General features: G+C 40.1%; 1 protein-coding gene and 1 long non-coding RNA gene across 3 annotated transcripts in view; one reads left to right on the plus strand and one right to left on the minus strand.

Annotated features, from left to right (window-relative positions):
* The window catches only part of dscaml1 (Down syndrome cell adhesion molecule like 1), a 103,007-nt gene that overhangs the window by 24,953 nt on the left and 57,037 nt on the right, over positions 1–21,017 (plus strand). The window lies entirely within an intron of this gene.
* LOC147254576 (uncharacterized) overlaps positions 1–21,017 on the minus strand; it is a 30,285-nt gene that overhangs the window by 7,489 nt on the left and 1,779 nt on the right. Inside the window, exon 3 of the long non-coding RNA XR_015118176.1 lies at positions 17,045–17,241. This is a non-coding gene — a long non-coding RNA (uncharacterized LOC147254576). The remainder of the gene's footprint in view (positions 1–17,044; positions 17,242–21,017) is intronic.

The raw sequence follows: 21,017 nt of genomic DNA on the forward strand, positions 1-21,017 counted from the left end.
TGTGTTATTCTAATTATCCCACTGACACTGCCATGCAATTTAATGTTGTTTAGCGGTGCACAACAACTATGGTGAAGTGCATGTATATTTGTGTGTGTGCATGAATTTACAAGCAAGCGTTCGCTGGAGTCTGACAGTGTTTGCCACATCTACTTGAATTTGTAATGTGTGTTTGGTGTGTGTGACCTTTACTAAAGATGAGGTGGCCTGCTGGTCAGTGTAAGCAGACACAGACATGCCCCTGCAATTTAGTGATCCATGGATATAATTTAGTGTGATATTAGGGGAGCAGCTCTGTATAAAGAGCAAGGAAATTAGATTATATATCAGCTTTAATGGCATGTAGCCTTACATGACATGCACCTCACTCTCAGATTAATAAAAAAATATGGGAAGGATTTTTTTTACAGAGAGAATGTCTTCCTTAGCGGTAATAGTTTTGAAAATGCTGGCGGACTTGTGTCACTGAATATAATGCAGGGTTTTTATTAATGTCTAAAGGTGCCATATTGATGTGAAAATGTAAATTGAAGGCACCATTTTCGAATCTTATTTTCATCAGCCTGAGAGGAAGCTCTTAAATTAAATATTCCAAAATAAACCCTTAATGTGTCAGATATATAATTTGTTACAGTTTGCATTGTTTATTATTATAGATATTAACGGTTTTTATTCTGAAACTTCCATCATATTTTTTGAAGCCTAAACATGGAATGATGATGATTTTATCAGGGATCGTGTCTCCATTAACATGTTTTGTTGTTTCTTTTGAAGTATCACTTTAGAAAAGAGGTTGATTGAAAAAGAAAATTAAAAAAAGAACTCCCTCATTTTCATGAAAAAGTTGTTACTTGCTGAAGGTGGGTTTTTCCTCCTCTGAAAAAAATCTCTGAGTGGAAATGACTGACCAGCTGTCTCTGTTGCTCTCTTCTCCGATATTCCCAAATGCCATCTGAGCGGATGTGAAATGACTGATACTAGCGTTTAAAATGACAACTCTGGCAACTGAAAGTTAGTCCTTAATGTCTTTGCTCCATTTTTCCCAGGTAAACAGTAGATTACCAAGACTACTCTTCACTGTCAATTCTTTTTGTTACAGGCATGCATCACGTTGCCTGTACTGCCATCTTCTGATTAAAATGACTGTTCTAATTACATAGCCTAGTTTATTCACTCCAAACCAGGTAATGGAACAACCCTTATTTGCTTTTCCCCTCTTTTGCGGTTTTTCAAAGTTCAGTAAAAATTTTGTAAACATGTAAACGGAAATGAGACTAGTTGAAGGGGTCCAGACCAGACATTTTTTCTCATTTTTACCTGTGTGTTTTGTAATCCTAATAAACAGAGAAAGAGAGAGAACTGTTCCTTTGTTTGTCTCTGTGTATGTATGGTTATAGTCATGCATGGGTTTGTGTGTATTTGTGTGGTGGGGGGCAGGGCAATATGAGAGATATCCTGTTCCAACACATCCCCTCTGGAGCTGACTTAATGACCCGTGACCTGAAGATGTACATGCTAGGGAAGGAGAGAGGGAGGAGGGCTGGGTAGCTGGGAGAGAGGAGCGACAGAAAAGGGAGGTGGAAGGCAGTGGTGTGAGAAACCTGGAACAAATAGGTGAAAACTGCAGCAAATAAAGCAGAATGAGTGATGCAAACGTGTCCCATCTGACACGTGAGTCTCTTGTCACACAGGGTTGTATCCTGAACTGACCACAGTCTTCTTCATGAGCTGGAAGAGCTCTTCATCTTACCTCTCCGCTTCACTCAATCCTGCTTTAACTTACTCTTTCTTCAGTTTCTTTTATCAGACTTCCAGATCACAGCTAATCAGAAAAAAGATGGAGAACTGAGCCCTGACATCCAGTGCCAATTAACACAAGCTGAAGAAAATACAGAGGATCTCAGAGTGATAGACGAACAGGGACGGGAAGCATAATTGTGGAAGGAAGTGCTAAAAAAAAAAAAAGATTGGCACCATTCACCTGGTCTCATTTTTGTCCTGTAACCTACAGTAACCTCAGCAATAACTGTTAATTAAAAGTGTATGGATGTGTGGTTTTGTGTGTGTGTGTGTGTCTGTGTGTGAGTGTGTGTGTGAGGCTTACTGACCTCCCCTGTGAGCAATGACATCACTATACTTTATTAATAGCTAATCAATGGGCTCTCTGGGATACATAGAATACCCCGTGGACTCTCCTGTAAGACGTGCTAGGCTATCAGGACACACTCACTCACTCACACACACACACACACACACACATCAATAGTTAATGGAAGTCAGTGAAGTAGGTAATGCTTATTTTTGCAGTATTGTGCTTTTTAGGTATTTTTTATGATGAATGCTTTTCACGAAGGTGTACTTCAGCAGCTCTAATGTAGACAGTGTTTTATTTGTCCCTCACGTTACCTTATTTGGATTGCTTGCGTCACATATCTCTTTCTCACTTTTCAGTTTTTACTTTCACATCCTAGGGCTCTCTTACTGCTCGACTTGACATTTATTTCTCTCGAGCGCTTATCAGGCTCACCTGACTGCCTGTTTTGCATCATTATTTCTGTTCTTTTTCTGCTATTTTCTGGCCTCGTCTTCTCTCACCCACTTATTGTCTCCTCTCCAGTAGCTCTCACTTTCTGTACCTTCGTTCTTGGTATTTTTGAAAATGCTTTGTTCGTGTTTATAGCCATTGTTTCACCATGCCCAGGGCAAAGCAAGTTTTCCCTTCCTCTTGCTGTGTCTCACTGGAGACAATGTTTAAAAACAGTAATTTGAACTCCAGTCTTGTCTTGGTAGGACTCCTTTGTCTTCCCTTTTCACTCCTACTTTTATTGCAGAACCTTTTTTTTCTTTATTTATCCAGTTTCTATTGTCATTGAGCAGTCTTTTATTAATATTTCATCATGCTTTATTTCATCATATATTGTTGGAGCAGTTGCTGGTTATCAGAAAATGCTGCCGTGCTTGTATTTTACACAATTTGCAAAAGCTCCCATTGTCAAGGCGTGGTATATTCATGGTACTAGCTTGAGACAGTTATGCAGCCTCGGAAGGATTTTGAGTCTACATTGAGTTTATATAGTGGCTTTCTTTTATTTCAAGGTAGTGTATTTCTTTGAGGTGGCACGGTGGTGTAGTTGGCACTGTCACCTCACAGCATGAAGGTTCTGGGTTTGAGCCCCGGATCGAGTACAGGGATGTGTGTGGATTCTGCATGTTCTCCCTGTGCCTGCGTGGGTTCTCTCCAGGTACTATGGCTTCCTCCCACAGTCCAAAGACATGCAAATGGGATGAGGCTAATTGGAGCTAATTACCGTAGGTATGACTGTGAATGTGAATGGTTGTCTGTCTCTATGTGTTGGCCCTGCGATGGACTGGTGACCTGTCCAGTGAGAACCCCACCTCTCACCCGAAAGCTGCTGGGATAGGCTCCAGCACCCCCCCCCCCCCCGCAACCCTTAACAGGATAAACAGTAGAAAATGACTGGATGGATGGTATTTCTTTGACACTAACTCAAATTCTCTGTCCCCCATACTTACTGCCAGTCATTGATTTCACTCCTCTCACCCTTTGCACAATAGTATTTGGAATCGTGATCCCACAGGATTGGACTATCTGAGAATAGAGTGGAATGCTAAACGCAAGAAAGTCTGTGTAATGGAGCATGTTGGGATGATTTATTTATTTTTTTTTATCAACCCTGGACTTGATAGTCAGGTGTGCAATTCCCACATGGATTTGTTTCCAAGGCTCCAAAAAATGTTTGGGATGGATGTTTAATATAAGCTTCCTAATCAGTTTGGCCATCTAACTCAAAAGGTACTGACATATCAGTATAGGGGTCACAGAGTTTTTGCTCAGTTTAGGAGTGAAACGAATAGAAGCTGCTGAAGGGGGTACAGGAAGGCACGAGAGGAAATCTGACCATGTGGTGAGCAGACAGAAAACTGGCAGCTCACGTTGAGGATCTGGTACACATGCACTACCAGTCAAAAGTTTGGACACACCTTCTCATTTAATTTTTGTCTTTATTTTTACTACTTTCTACATTGTAGATATATACTGAAGACATCAAACATATGAAGCAAGATATATGGAATTATGGAGCAAAGAAAAACATGTTCAATAACTGTAAATATGATTTAAGATTTCTTGTTTTATATTTTCAATTCCTCAAAGAAGCCACCCGTTGCTTCATTGACAGCGCTGCAAACCCTTGACCTCTCAATGAGCTTCATGATGTCGTCACCTGAAATGGTTTTCACTTCACAGGTCTGCCTTGTCAGGGTTCATTTGTGGAATTTCTTGCCTTCTCAATGGGGTTGGGACCATCAGTTGTGGTGTGCTGAAGTCAGGTTGGTACACAGCTGACAGCCCTATTAGACAACTCTTAGAATTCATACTGTGGCCAGAACCAATCAGCTAAATAAAGAGAAATGACAGTTCATCATTACTCTAAGAGCTGAAGGTCAGTCAGTACAGAAAATTGCAAAAACGTTGAATTTGTGCCCAAGTGCAGTCGCAAAACCATTGAGCGCTACGACAAAACTGGCTCACATGAGGACCGCCCAAGGGAAGGAAAACCAAGAGTCACCTCTGCTCCTGAGGATAAGTTCATCTAAGTCATCAGACTCAGAAATCACAAGTTAACAGCACCTAAGATGAGAGCCCAGATAAATGCTACACAGAGTTCTAGTAGCAGACACATCTCTGCATCAATTGTTCAGAGGAGACTGCAGCAATCAGGTCTTTATGGTTGAATAGCTGCTAAGAAACCACTACGAAGGAAAAGCAACAAGCAGAAGACATTTGTTTGGGCCAAGAAACACAAGGAATGGACATCAGACCAGTGGAAATCTCTGCTTTGGTCTGATGAGTCCAAATTTGAGATCTTTGGTTTCACGTGCTGTGTCTTTTAGCGACACAGAAAAGGGGAAGGGATGGTTTCTCCATGCATGGTTCCACACCGAGTTGTGATGGTGAGGGGGTGCTTTGCTGGTGACACTGTTGGGGATGTCTTCAAAATTGAAGGCACACTGAACCAGCATGGCTACCACAGCATCCTACAGCGACACACCATCCCATCCAGTTTGCGTTTAGTTGGACGATCATTTATTTTTCAACAGGACAACGACAACAAACACACCTCCAGGCTGAGTGGAGAGTGATGGAGTGCTGCGCCAGATGACCTGGCCTCCACATTCATCTGACCTAAACCCAATCCAGATGGTTTGGGATGAGATGGACAGCAGAGTGAAGGCAAGAGGGCCAACAAGTGCTCAGCATCTCTGAGAACTCCTTCAAGACTGTTGGAAAACCGTTTCAGGTGATGACCTCATGAAGTTCTTTGAGAAAATGCCAAGAGAGTGCAAAGCAGAACTAAAAGCAAAGGGTGGTTATGTTTGAAGAATCTAAATATAAAACATGTTTTGAGTTATTTCACACTTTTTTAACAACATAATTCCATATGTGTTCATTCATTGTTTTGATGCCCCAGTGAGAATCTACAATGTATTTTGAGGAGGTGTAAAACTTTTGACTGGTAGTGTATAAAAGGTGGGTGTACAGTGTGGCCAGGTTAAGGGTTAGTCATGGCCACATCAGCAGGTTAACACACAAGCAGACAGGAAAGGAGGAGACAATGGGGGGATAAGTGATACAGATTGCGTCCAACAGGAACATGCCAAAGGTGCCATACTCAAGGATAAGAATGACAGGGGATTTCTGTATACCAATGTCAATGGCAGCGAGAAAGAGAGAGAGAGAGACAGAGAGAGAGAATCCTTTTATATCTGAGCTTAGCTGACTAAGGCTCCCAGAAGACAAAGGAAAGGGGGAGAGGAGAGCAGGAAGGGAGAGTATAGAGGAAAAAGAGAATGTAATTTGAATCTCATATACATTTCAGTTGAAAGTCATTCTAGCCTTGATACATTCTCTCTGGAGTCAGGCTCACACAGAAACACACACACACACAAAACCCCCGCCCACTCTTATGGACAAAGCTCTCGTGTACGAGCATAGATTGACAGTTGAGTGCTCGCACTACAGCTCATTCATCCTTGTTGACTACATCTCTGCTGCCAAGTTGAAAATACAATACAGTATATGTCAGAGGCAGCCTCTCCAGAAAATGAAATTTATTGTAACAGCTACAGTCACTTGCTCACTTAAATTCCACAAATACACAATTAGAAGCAGTTCAACATAAAGAATGGTTAGAAAACACAAAAGCTTGGCCCAAAACTGATTCAGCTTGCTACTCCCTCCAATATTTATTTTCATTTCACTGGGAAATACAATGCTCCTCCAGGATTATTTTAGTTCTTTCAAGTCAAACTGATTGACTTCAAAAGATATTATATCTCACGAATTCTCTTCAATTTTACTTACATGTTCTCAGGAATGACAGCAGCCATGACATCTCAACTTTCCAAAATGTATTTGCTTGTAGCGTATGTTGTGGAGGTAGTGGTGGTGACGTTCATATTGTTTGCATGCTCTTGAACTGTACATACAGTAATTTAGACCCACTGCTATATATCAAGCAAGCACTATGAATTTCAGGTGCCTCTGACCGTGACAAGATTTCACACACACACACACACACACACACACACACACACACACACACACACACACACACACACACACACACACACACACACACACATTCGCTTTTGACTTGTCTTTAAACTCCCCCCCCCCGAGCTGACAGCACCCATCTCTAGATCTGTGCACATCTGTGTGTGTGTGTGTGTGTGTGTAGCTCCTCTGCATAAACAGCGTGCCATTCTCTTGCAGACTGACAAGTGAACGCCTTGTTTATTTCTGTTGAAGGGAAAACAGACGAGTATTTTTTCCACTACTCAACCTACCTTCAGTCCATTCTCTGACTCTCATCCCCATTCTTTTGGACATCCTCAGTCAAATAACTGAACAATATATTAATATTTCATCCAGATGAGAGTGTTTGTCTGTGTGTAACATAATGCAACAACATTTTGTGTAAATTACTGGTGCATGACAAGGTTTAGAATGGAGATTTTTGGATTTAAGTATCAACTACTGCACCATCCTCCCGCTCTCCCTCTTATCCATAAATTGTTTGTTAGTGTCTCTTCATTTTGGATCTTGTGTCACCATTTGAGCCTGAAGGGGATCCTGTTCCTTATTTTTGGAACTGACAGCATTTTGAGCTGCGCAAAATATTTATTTATTCTATCTCAGTTCTTGCAATTCCCTACGGTTTATTTATAAAAACACAAGACAGATGTTAAAAAAGCAGCATACCTTGAGAAAGTTGCAATCCCTGTAATATTAATTTTCATCTGTTGGAACTGGTCTTTCTGACTCACTCACATCCTTTTCCACTTGAAGATAATTCAGTCTGATTTGTAAATTAAAATGTTGCTACTTTTGTTCTAAAAGTTTGATATTTTGGTAGCATCTTTTTCTATAGAAACAATATGAATGTTTATTTAATTTCCTAAAGTGAAAACCATTCTTTAAAACAATTCAATGGAGCCTGTCTTAAGTTGTATCCGTGAAAAATTATTATTTATGCACCTTTGTATAACACGCTTTAACACAAACAGCACTGATAACTAATATTAATACTATATACTTGAGCCACTAATTAACTAGCCAGAAACCTGTCCCTTTGTAGTTTACACCAGAGTACTACAGATAATCAAAAACGTCCTTTAAATCTGGACAGAAGCCTGATTTGATTGACTACATTCTCAAAAAAAATCCAATAAAATATATCGTTTACAAAATGGCTGCTACAGGATTGCTGTCATCAATCATTAAATCACGCTGTGTAGCCAATTTCAGAATTTTTACATCTGAAATCTGTTTTAACATCTCCTTTTGCTGTTTAACAGGAACACGTTAAAAATATCAAAATATGTATGAAAACAATTTTTTTGATGGTACACAAAAATGAGGGCTGCACGGTGGTGCAGTGGTTAACGCTGTCGCTTCACAGCAAGAAGGTTCTGGGTATGAGTCCTGGCTCGGTGGGTTCTCTTCAGGTACTCTGGCTTACTCCCACAGTCCAAGAGCACCTAGTCCCCTTCAAGAGGGGACGAAGTGAATATAATAGTCTAAACTGACCATAGGCATGGCTGCGAGTGTGAATGGTTGTCTGTCTAAATGTGTTGGCCCTGTGATGGACTGGTGACCCGTCCAGGGTGAACCCCGCCTCTCGCCCGAAGGCTGTTGGATAGGCTCCACCCACCCCCCCCCCCCCCCCCCCCCCACGACCCCCATGGTAGAAAATGGATGGAAACAAAAATGAACATTATATTTGCACAATGTGCTGAACGTTATCCCCTGGTCATTTGCCATTTCAACAAATACTGTCTCACACATTTTTTTACAAGTTTTGTCAAGTCAGACTTTTTTACTCTTTGAAACAGGATGATGTTTGATGCGAGGATTTGAATATTAATGTTCTATTTAGGAGAAAACAACAACAAAAGACATTTGACTAAACTTAGGACAAACCTGCAGCTAATTTAATGTTGTAGAATAGAGTGTTATACACATGACTCAAACTCACTTCAAAGTCTGATATTCTGCCGATGTGGGCTTTCTGATGTTGTAACAACAAGAATAACTGCATATCATGTGACTGTATTTAACCAGGGACTTTAATGTGTCCAACACAAAAAAGGGATCCTGGATCACCTCTGTGTTTCCACTTTATAATTTTTACACATTAGGTCAAAAAAAATAATCCATCCATCCATTTTCTAACGCTTATCCTGAAGAAGGGTCGCAGGAGGGCTGGAGCCTATCGCAGCAGCCTTTGGGCGGGGTTCACCCTGGATGGGATGCCAGTCCATCGCAGGGCCAACACATATAGACAGACAACCATTCGCTCTCACAGCCACGCCTTCAATCAGCCTAGTCCCCACTTGCATCACTTGGAGTAGCTGGAGAGAACCCACACAGGCACAGGGAGAACATGCAGACTCCACACAGAAAGATCCCATGCCCGAGCCGGGGCTCGAACCAGGAACCTTCTTGCTGTGGGGCGACAGTGCTGACCACTGCACCACCGTGTGGCCCCACAAAAAAAAATCATTTAACATATTTTCAAATAAGCAATTAAGAATCTGATCCTTTCTTCAGTTCTCTCTTTTACCATTTAATGGAATGCTGTGTAGCTTTGTTTTATTTTTAAATTCAAATGTGATTTTTTTTTAGTTACACAATAGGTAAATTATTGTGTTGGTGTATAACCTTAGTGGTTATAGCGAATAGATGCTGGTCAATGATGGATATACATCTCATACAGTATTAGTTCTCTTAGACTAGCAGATGCATTTGAATAGTTGATATTGCTACTACATAAATGAAAGTAACATATCACGATACATTTTTTAGGGGAGGGCTCTTAACTCTGTCTTTTAAAGACTTCACAATGAGAGTTCCTGCATCTAGAAGCTTCTCTAGTCCTCCACGACAACAAAGTGACCTCATTTTTCTTTTAATTCATCAGTTGTGGTTATGATCTTCATATTTTCAAATGGAAAGTCACTTCGCTACTTCTCATACAGTACACAGGGCAGAATGGCAGGTGGAGGGGTGGGCAATTTTGGCATCAGTTGATTAGCGGTGCTATGACTGTATGTTTTTCTCTCCAGAAGTCAACAGTGCGTAGCAGCGTTCCACTAATAGGGATAGTGGCTCTGCATATACGCAATGTGTTGCTGTGCAGGAGAGAACCATTCTGCCACTCTGCGTGTGCGTGTACTTATCATATGAGTTTATGTGTGCATATATGCATGCTTGTGTGTCTACCCACATTTATACACGCTTGCATATCCAGCTTGTACACATTTGTATGTATGATCATAATATTAGGCTTTGCTGACAGGGAGGAGATGAGAGTAAGCGATGGCTCGAGTGAGAAATAGAAACATGAAGGATAAAAAGTGATGACAGGAAGATACAGAAAAAAAGAGTAGTTGCTGGGGAGGGAGTGATGGAGAGTGAAAGACACAGGAGTACTCTCAAGAGAGATGCACATGGGGACCAAAGACACATCCTGCCACCATAAGCGTGTTTAAATTTTGAACAGGCACTTAAGAGGGACAGCACAGAAATGCATATTTTTCAAAGAGGTTTGGCGCAGGCACTTGTGGGTAAAGCAGTGATTTTTGTGTGTATAAAAGAGACAGAGGTGTTTAAAGGATGGGAGAGAGCAGAACAGAGGACAGAGTGAGTAGAGAATGGGAGGGAATAGAGAGATGCAGGCTTTCTTAATGGAGGTGTTTTTGCTTCACTAATTTTAGTGCCTATTTAACAGAGTGTGCTCCTCACTCCTCTCCCACTGTCTCCCCTCCTCCTCCATCCTTCCATCTCCCCCTCTCCTCTTCTTTCCCTACATCTCCAGTTAATTTAATGAAGGGCTGGCCGATTGCTTTTAGCATTAATATTCCAATACCAAGTGATGTAAATAATGAATGCAACCTACCTCTATTCTCTCTCACTCTCTGGATGTGGTTGAGCCCCATCTGTCGTCTCTGCGGTGGCACAGAGCACTCCCCAAGGATGAGAGAGAAAAGAGGGATAACAGAGGAGAGACAGGGACAGAGAGAGAGAGGGGGGAGGCATGTGTGTGTCTCAATGAAAACATAAACTTGTCACAACCCATCTTCTTTCTGATTGTGTAATTTCACTTTATACCTTTGCATTGTTGAAAAGCACAAACATGACTGTTGAGCAGCAGCAGTGCGTTTTGTATCTGATAACAAAATGCCAACTATCTTTTGCTGGACCAAAATAACAGCTCAAAGGTCAACTTAAAAGCTTGTTACTATTCCGACCCTTTTCAATCACAATTAATTTATATTTCATAGTCTTGGTCTTTCTAATCTCCGTTCTATTTGTAGTCTACAATGAGACAATTTTATATAGAGTAAATAAATACAGAGTAAAATGAAATCCAAGTGATCAATTTTTATCAATTAATGCCCATATTTATTTTTTCATATTACTCTTTGAAATGTCCATGCACATTTCAGTCATTGCTCCCTGTGATCCCTAAATAATAGCTATGCTTCACTGAAAGAAATACACAGAAGGGCTGAGAATTTGTAGCTGACTGATATTCAATTAAACATTTTTACACAGGGATTACAATTCATAATGCATTCATTGAAACACTGTACTCATTCTTACTTAAATTATAACCTGTATTACAAGTGATAGCATGCATGCACATTTATCATACATTAAATAGTGAAATTGTCCTTTTCAGTGTTATATTTTTAGGCAGGTTTGCTGTTGTTAGCCATCAGTTGTCATTAGCTTCAAGCTAAACATACATGTCTGTCTCTCTCTGTATTCTGACATCTTACTTTGAATGTGTTTTTGCTCCTTGCTACATTCCATTCATTGAAATGAATATAACAACTGCAGCAAGTTAGAAGTTCTTTTTTTACAATGTATGAAAAAAGATGTCAATTAAGACGTTTTGTTTTTTTTAATGCAGAGAATATGGAAACAGATGCATCAGTTTCTGAACAACATATTGTTTCTTCGGAGACCAGCTGAGTTATGTGTCATAACGGCGGCGGGTAGAGGCACCACCCCGCAACGCCTAGTTTCTGTTCAGGTGGAGGTCACGAAGGAACTCATTGAAGTCCTCGACATTCAAGCCTTTCTGATAAGTTTGCTTTCAACCAACCTCCCCGTTTAAGAACTCCACATTTTGAAACGCAACACAAAACAGTTTAAAAATGCTACTTTAAAATACAAAACACAATTCTTTAATTAATTGTTTACTATGGTTGATATACGTTGTTGCAAAGTGTACATATTTCACGTAGATTTCTTCATTTCCTGTTTTTCATTGAGTATAGTGGAGTATATAGCGTACTTATATTTTTTACATATTTTACATTCTGCAACATATTTCTTACTCCCTATTTTTACATTTTTTTTTTTACATTCTTTAACATTGTTCTTTTTCTCTTCTATTGTTCTACAATGGGAGCAACTGCAACTGACTTAATTGCGCCGCAGGGATCAATAAAGTATTCTGATTCTGATTCTGATAACAGTGAGGCCATGAGAAGACCCCCTTGAGAACGACCTCCAGGGATTTTTAGCTTTAAGGTTTAAGATCATCAATACAAACAAATATCAATCTTGTCACTAAATATCGTCACCTTCCTAAAATAATTGACTGCCATTTTTTTTTGGACAAATTTTTTTTTTGGGAGTATATCAACTCCATCTGATGTTTTCTCCAGTTTTTTTGTGTTTTCTAAAAAAAACTTGGCAATTATTTTAAGAAGGCGACAATGTGGATTTGTTTAAAATACCATGTCCTAAATAAATCCAACAGGCTGTCTTCAAATTGTGTTGGAATACTTTGGATCTTAAATTATTCCTGTTCCAGTTGGCACCCAGAAGAACTTGATAAAAAGGGTGAAGTGAAGTCATTAAATTTATTCATTACAATAGATCAAGAATAAAGCGTTATTCCAAAACAGTCTAGCTGAAGCCCTGGAAAATCCCTTTGGCATGATAGAAGTGCAATCATTATCAGCTTTTTGGGGATACCAGATGATTCAAGTGGCCATGTCACTAGGAATTAGGAATTAGGAAAAAATATACCAGATATTGAAATATCCACTAACAACTTACCAGCACATTGATAGAAATGTTAAATTTAGAAGGCAAAAATGCATTTTATTCTTGTTTTTCATTAAAATGTAAGAATTTATTTTCCCATCTGCTGTTGTTAATGATTTCTACCGAGTGTGTTTTATGCTGCAGCCAGTTCTATCCTGTCTGCTCAGTGGTGGTTGTGGGCTTCAAAGCTTTCATAGTTTAATACAATTTGAATTGTTTTTGCTGAGAAAAACCATGAATGATACAGTATATATTTTTGAGGATAAACTGATGAGGGGTGATAATACATCCTTGGATGGAAATGCAGGTAAGCTTATGATTTCAGTTGTCTTGTCATATATGAGTAAGTGCTACAGATGACTTTTAGAACAAGAGTCCTCGGCACCATCAGTATCTCAGTAGAAGCTGTTTATACTAAAGCTTCAGGTCAAATTAGTATGGTTATTTTAATATGTTTATTATCTATCTCCAACCTACATGATTTTTGCTCCAACTAGATCTGAACCTGGAAAAAAAATATGAAATAACATCAGCAAATCGATGTGTGCTGCCCGTTAGCTACCCTGTCTGATGCAGGACTCTAGTGCAAAGTTTCCAGGATTCTTCCTCCAAAAGTAGGTTATTTGAGGTAGAGACCCTTGTTCTGAATGGATACCATGATTATGTCTACTTCTCAGTGATTATCTTTTGTTTGGTGTGTTTGGAGACTTTCTATTTTCCCCTTTTACAAGAGTTTCAGACAGCTTATAACAGTAAACACAGTGCACTTTCATCACTGAAAGCTTTGCTGAGATGGTTCTGAAAGATTGTAACAAAGGAAAGTTGGAGAGCTGGTGTCTGGTTCAGACTGCAGGCCTCTTGCAAACTAGTAATGAGTGGAGCTAATTAATTTAGGCTCTGCCAACAGATGGCTAAAGCCACATGGCAGCAGCCAAGGGAGGTAACTCTTTCCTTCACTCAGTCTCTCTTTTCCTTTAACTGTCTCTGTCCATCCCTCATGCAGCGCTCGCTGTTACCCCCTTTGTGTGTGTGTGTGTGTGTGTGTGTCTTCAAAGTTGTCACCAGCACCAACATTATTTGATCGATTTTCAGCGAGCAAAGGCCTCTAAGGTAGACATGGCAACTCTCAGGCTATTAAACAATTACACATTCTCTAGGTGGTCTCCACAACCTTTAGTGAAGACAGACAGAACGAGTTTGTGTGTGTGTGTGTGTGTGTGTGTGTGTGTGTATGTGCGTGCCCGTGTGTTACCAGTTGTAGGTATGTGACTGAATGCAGACATGAGAAAAAGTAGATGGACAAATGGTGGAAATGGGTTTTGGTATTAATGGCTACATTTGTCTGTGGCTTCGTTCACTCGTGTAAACACCACTCCAACATCACATTGTGACCCCCCCCCCCCCATCACACACACACACACACACACACACTCACAGCCACTAACCACTTAAATCTCTTCCCCTTACAATGCCACCACTTGCAGTCACACACAGAAGCCACACTACAACCACTCCGGTGTTTCTGCAACCAAAGCCATTTCTGAGGAGTTTCCCTGAGTACTTCAGTGGGAAAACACATTAAAGTTTAACCGGAGGAGGGAAAAAATGAGGAAAGAATGAAAGAACGGGGACATCAGAGGACTGTTGCACGCACAGGTCCCTCTCCCTAATACTCCCTTATTTTGCCACTCTTGACTTTTCTTTGTGCCTAAACAGTGAAGAAAGAAGAATTTGGATTAATTGAGTCGGAAATGATCACATATTGGTAAAATATTGATATTCACATCCCTAATGATATGTCTTTCTGCACCAGTAGTTGTATCATCATGGTTTGTCGCTATGAAAACAAAATCATCAGCCTACACTACTCCAGTCAGTAAATGTTAGTAGCAAAAATGACATGTCTTTATTCCCCTCTGTAGTGGATTCCCTATTTCCTGCCAAATAGCAAATGACAAAGGATGTAGAAACAAAACCAGATAAAAATGGAGAAAGGGAATAGAGAGGAAAGGGGGGAGTGAGAGAGAAGAGGACAGATGGGGGAGCTGGCAAGCACGTGGCACACTTTGCATGGAAGTCTGTGAATGTGTGTTACACACAATAGTGGTAATTATCTTAGCCATTGAGTGCACAGAGGGCCTGGCAGTGTAGGGTATTGGGTGGGGGGTGGGGGTGGAGGGAGGGAGGGAGGGATAGGCAGTCAAACAGTAATATAATCATAGTCCTTTGTGTGAGCGAGAGCAGAGGGCAGCTCAGTGTCAGCTGTTATTGAGTGCTTATCCCCTAACGGCCTCTCCCCTACACACACACACACACACACTTACACGCACACATTCACAAAAACATACACTCACACACACACACACACACACACACACACACGCGCACACACACACACACACACACACACACACACACACACACACACACACCAAATGTATAGCCATGTCTATAAAATTGTGCTATTCATACATTCATGCTGAGACACTTTCACACGTCAGTTCCCCACAAATCCATCAGTCACAGGTGAACAATGTGCTCTATTTAAACCTAACATTACACTCAATCTGTCGTGCATTAGAAGGTTCCTAGAGGTTGCAACAAGTGACAATTTAATCTACTCGTATGCATCCTAGTTACTATGGTAACATAATGTTAATGACAGTGTTGCCTTAACTACAAGTCATACATGTCTTGTTTTTTCAGGTGTTCTCTTGTAATATGATCTTAAATCTCTAATGTACATTGAAAAGCCGGGTGGCACGGTGGTGCAGTGGTTAGCATTGTAGCCTCACAGCAAGAAGGTTCCGGGTTCAAGCCCTGGCTCATCTTTCTGTGTGGAGTCTCCATGTTCTCCCTGTGCTTGCGTGGGTTCTCTCCTGGTACTCTGGCTTCCTCCCACAGTCCAAAGACATCAAGAGGGGACGAGGCTGATTGATACTCTAAATTGACTGTAGGTGTGACTGTAAGTGTGAATGGTTGTCTGTCTATATGTGTTGGCCTTGCATGAAGGTTCCGGGTTCGAGCCCCGGATCGAGTACAGGGATGTGTGTGGAGTTCTCCCTGTGCCTGTGTGGGTTCTCCCCGGGTACTCTGGCTTCTTCCCACAGTCCAAAAACATGCAAATGGAGACTAGGCTAATTGGAGCTAATTACCGTAGGTATGACTGTGAGTGTGAATGGTTGTCTGTCTATTTGTGGTGGCCCTGTGATGGACTGGTGACCTGCCCAGGGTGAACCCCACCTCACGCCTGAAGGCTAATGGGATAGGTTCCAGCCCCCCGCCACCCTTAACAGGATAAGCGGTAGAAAATTGATGGATTGATGGATGGAAATTGAAAAGCCAGCATTTCATAATGCTGTTATATTTTTCTTTCATGCTTTTAAACATGAATAATACAGTCATATACGGAGTTGGTCTCAAAGACAGTTAGGGTCATTTAAGGTTATTTTACATTTTCTTTTTTTTACATCCAACTATTAAGTGTTTTGCAATCAGATGCGCTGAAATTAGCTTTGTGTTCAGTCTGCAGAAAAAATTGTTGAGGGTGTGCTGCTTTTGATCCCTCTTTGGTCTTTCCAGTCATCAAAAATAGTTATTTGATCACTATATAGGGAGTTGAAAAATTAACACAAGTAAATTTTACTTAGTGCTGATGTAGTCGATAAAACAATATATTAGTTCTTTGTGTAATAGAAATAAGTCATTGCACTCTTTTAAATAGTAAGCTCCATTACACTTGAAAAAGCGTACCAGAACCCACATTTGTCATATACATTTGGACTTTGAATTGCTGGATATTTTATAGATGAAAAAACCCAATAAAATAAGCAAAAGAAATAACTGATAGATTAATAAACAAATGTGATCATTGGTTGCAGCTGTTATCTGCCCAGTTTTGGAGTGTGAAAGCCATCTGTATGCAGTTTTTGTTAATATTTTCCATTTCTAAAAATCGATACAGGCACTAAAGATTTATTAAGATGAAAGGATGACAAGAGTCCAAGGATGGACATGAAAGTTAGTGGAGTGAGGGGTTAAGCACACAGGCCTGTTTAGGACTCATAAACAATTCTTTGGCCTGGTCATGATCCTTGTGCCCTGAAGAAATCCCACAGCTGACCAGAGCAAACACATAGGGCACATCTTACCCTTGACCTTATACTGCATACACACACACACACACACACACACACACACACACACACACACACACACACACACACACACACACACACTCAAGGGCCTCCATAGACATCCCTCTTTCAACACAGCCTTTCCCTCCCTCTCTCCCTCTGTCTCTCAGCTCTGCAGGGATCATCTTAGCTTCTACACATCCTCGATGATAAATAAATGTTTCGCTTTGTCTCCTCATCAATAATGCAGACTTACTTTAAGTGCTGCTGTGGGGGCTTACATTCTTTGTCTTTCCCCTCTGTTGTTCCTTCTTTCAATTCTTTCCTCACCTCTATCCCAATGTCTGATAAAGGAGATGAGGCAGAGTGGGAGAAACACAGAAAAGCACTCAGAATCTCCTCCTCTCTTTCTGAGCCCACCTGTGGCGTTGTGAGCGAGTGGCACGGGTTTACCTGAGCAACAGGAGATAAAGATGGAAGAATGTAACAAGATGACAACTAGTGGTCAGTCTGAGGTTTCTAACTACTCAGATTAACAAAATCCTGTTTCATATATACAGCAGTGACTGTTAACATTAGACCCAGCTGGAAACTTTAAATCTTGGAACAGAAATAAATGTTATTAACAACCATATGTAGTGGCTTGTGGATTTCCTTCCTCTTTCTTGTGTCTTTTTAATGACTGGTTGCATTGTTTACAAGAAACTCAAGAATTCCTTTGTGGATTGTTGCAGTATTTACATTAATACTGCACAAATGGTATAGATATTTACTGTGAGCATCCTGCCAGTGGCCTTGCTACTGATTTTACATTGATTCATTGGTACATTGTCAGGGATGCTAGAAATTGTAACATGACAGTGGTGAAGAGACACATAAATATCTCCTCAATGAAGATTTTAAACCATTTAGACCCGAAGCAACATGTTAGTTGTCATACTTTTAAGACTTTTAAGCAAACCTTTAAGCTTTTTTCAGCAAACGCTTAGATTTCGGAGGATATTTCTTGATGTGTCACAGTTTTTCTGAGGCATTTATCTTGGCTTGTTAACATACACCAAAACACATGAAAGGATTCGAGGGAAAGAAAGAAGCAGCATCAGTTAAACTGTCTTTAGTTCACATATCGGGTTGTCTTGTCATTTTTGGTATTTCCATGCAATAATTTCAGTGATTACTCAGTGATTATGTGAACAAGCAAAATCACTGGGATAAGGAACAACAGCTCAGCTGTACATATAAGAAAATATGCTTTTTTTTTTAAAACAATTTTTTTTACAATTTACCTGCAAAAATAAAATTAGGCTGTTAGACAAAAGACCGTCAGAGCAGTGAAAGACAGATTGGTATTGCAAAGACACATTTGTGTAATGTACCTCACTGAACATGTGTGTTTCTTTGCTTGTGTGTATGTGTAAATGTATTATCTGTGCTTGTGTGTGAGTCTATCAGTCTGTCAGACAGAGAGAGAGAGAGACAGAGAGAGATAGAGAGTAAATCTGTCTCTTCTTGAGAACAAAAGAGTGTGATGAGCATTATACATTGTATAATAGCTCAGTAAGAAAAGCCATTATGCTCCCCAGGTGAGAAAAAATGATAATAATCATGACATGATATTAACAAAATCTGATTGCTCCATGGTAACTTCCTTTTTTTCACAGTGTTATTATTGTCCCCTGCAATCCTTGTTGCCGCTAACTCCCACTCTTAGCCTGCTGAGGCTGCAGACAGATGGAGACAGTACGGACAGACCAAGCAGAGGGTGTCAGTAGTGCCACAACCAAATAAGATCCTTCCAAAGCCTCCCACCTAGAAATACTACTTATTGCCCGAAGAAGTGCTTCTCAACTTTATCCTGCTGCTTTGACTAACCTGAGTAAATGTTATTTCAGTGTGAACGAGCAAAAATAAATCCTCAGTTCTCTCAAGTAGAGATTCACTAATTTAGATTGGTTTGCAGGTTGCTGATATGTTGCAACTTGTTTGTCCATTAAACAATACCAAATAATCCACCCCCTGACCACACCTAATTGATCATCAGGTCTCTTCTGTAAGAGAAAAATTAATAAATTATTATGCTGATGCATTATCGTGATGGCCCAGTGGCAAAGACTGAAAAAGAAGTTGGGTTTCTTTCTGTTTTTGCAAGATTTCTCAAAAACTTGGCAGACGGTTGACACATGAGCAAAGCAAAAACATATTACATTTTGGAAGCTGTCTGAATTATGGCAGAGGTACAGAAATTATTTTGCTTGCCTGCGTTTAATTGAAGTTATATAGAGAGGCTAGATAGGATGATGTCATCAAAGAATGGGAAAAGGTGTTAAAAATGTCTTTTTAACTGTTAAACTGCACATCTCAGTACATCACAGGTCTTTACACATGATTTTTAAAATGATGTCAGCAAATATCACCTCTTTCATTTAATAGCAGCATCTAAATAATCAGGCCCACTCCATGACCCACCAAGTGACAGAAGAAATTGAAAAATGACTTTTTGAGATTGCATTTGATACCACAAGTAAAATATCTAATATAAGTGCATCTCCTCTCTCAGGATATTGAACTAGCCAGAGTTCAAGAGATGTCTCTGAGCTGGATCCTCAGAGTGTAGTTGAACTCTGGATAATTCAGATCAGCTGATTATATGTAAATTTTTGTGAAAATATTAATCATGCAGTGACTCATTTCTCTGGAAAATGTCATTAGTTTCTCAGGAAATATCACATGGACCTTTGCGGAGGTCTGCACTGTCTGACTGTAATTCTAGTTTGATGAGGGATATGTATGAACTATATTCAGAATACTTATTTGGAGTGGATAGTGTTGTAAATTTAACTTTATATAGTGATATATAGAGAGTTTTTTTATTAAGGTATTTAGGCAAATTCTAGGGAAAATCAATCACAGATTAGCGAAAAAAAACAACCTGGTTCTATTCCCATGTACACATAAAACCTGTACATGCAGTATAAAACCACAGAAAAACCTGGTATAATCAAAAAAACTCCAACTCAATCATCTCATTGTCATATTGCCTGGACCATCTTATAATGCTATTTTTGAGTCTGTGCTTGGTGCACATCCATTTTGCGCTGTGTCCCCTAAGAATACTGCAGGAAAATACTGTACATATCCATATCTGTGTGTGTGTGTGTGTGTGTGTGTGTGTGTGTGTGTGCATGTGTGTGTTTGTGTTTTAAATGTAAACTGACAGTATAAAATGCCTGGAAGAATGTGTCAGCATTTGGTGAAGCAGGCAACAGTATCTGTGTGTCATTGTGGTCCACAGGTTTCCGGGTAAGGAGCTGTTGTGTATCTGATGTGATGTGGAGTGTATGCTACGTGTCACAGCAAAACAGCTGCTCCAGCATAGAGCTGTTGGGCATGTGTGTGTGTGTGTGTGTGTGTGCATGTGTGTATGTGGTTGTGTTGCTGTGTATGTGCGTATATGTGAAAGGGCCAGACTGCCTTGTATCACTGCCAATCACAGAGATGGAGAAAGACACTGATATTGTTTCACACTGACACTTATCTGACTCCGCTGTCCTGAACTCTTACCCTGCTCCAGGCAGACCTATGTGTTCTTGTGTCGTACAGTCACATCATGTCAAACCAAGGCCGCCAAACACCAGCCTAAAGCCTATTCCTCTCCTCTGCGATCACTTTCCAACTTACTCATCCCTTCTCTTCTGTTTCTTTACCTCCCATAACCATCCATCATAACCATACCTCATATAATTTTAAAAAGGGAATAAGCGGACAAGAGGGACATAAATCCTAGGTGTTGTGTGCTGGCTTGTGTCTGTTTCAGGTTTATTTGAACCTGATCCAACCTGAATCCAGTCCAACTGTCCAATGTGACTTCTTTAGGTCAATTCAGGTTTTCTAATCTACTTCTCCAATTTGGGAATGTCAGAACTGTCAAATCACTTTCCATGTTTGAGCAGAGACTAAAGACACTCCTCCTCTGACTACACCCCTTTGAGCTAGCCAATCTTCTTATCCTTTGTAAAAAAAATAAAATAAAAAAACTACTGCAGCAAAATGCTACCAATTCTTTCTAAAAGTAGCTGATGAGGAATAATGATGCAGAGCTGGTTGAGTGCCGCTGCCAAAATGTACTATTGTTAGCCTCTTCACAGAAAAGTGTTTGCTAAATGACCATAATGTAATAGATTGTTTGATTTTAAACCCCGATAAACTATACATGCACTCAATTATTTATT

This window comes from Aulostomus chinensis, chromosome 10 (genome assembly GCF_037954235.1).
Source record: "Aulostomus chinensis isolate RoL2024-O1b breed Wild chromosome 10, RoL_Achi_v1.0, whole genome shotgun sequence".
Taxonomy (NCBI): domain Eukaryota; kingdom Metazoa; phylum Chordata; class Actinopteri; order Syngnathiformes; family Aulostomidae; genus Aulostomus; species Aulostomus chinensis.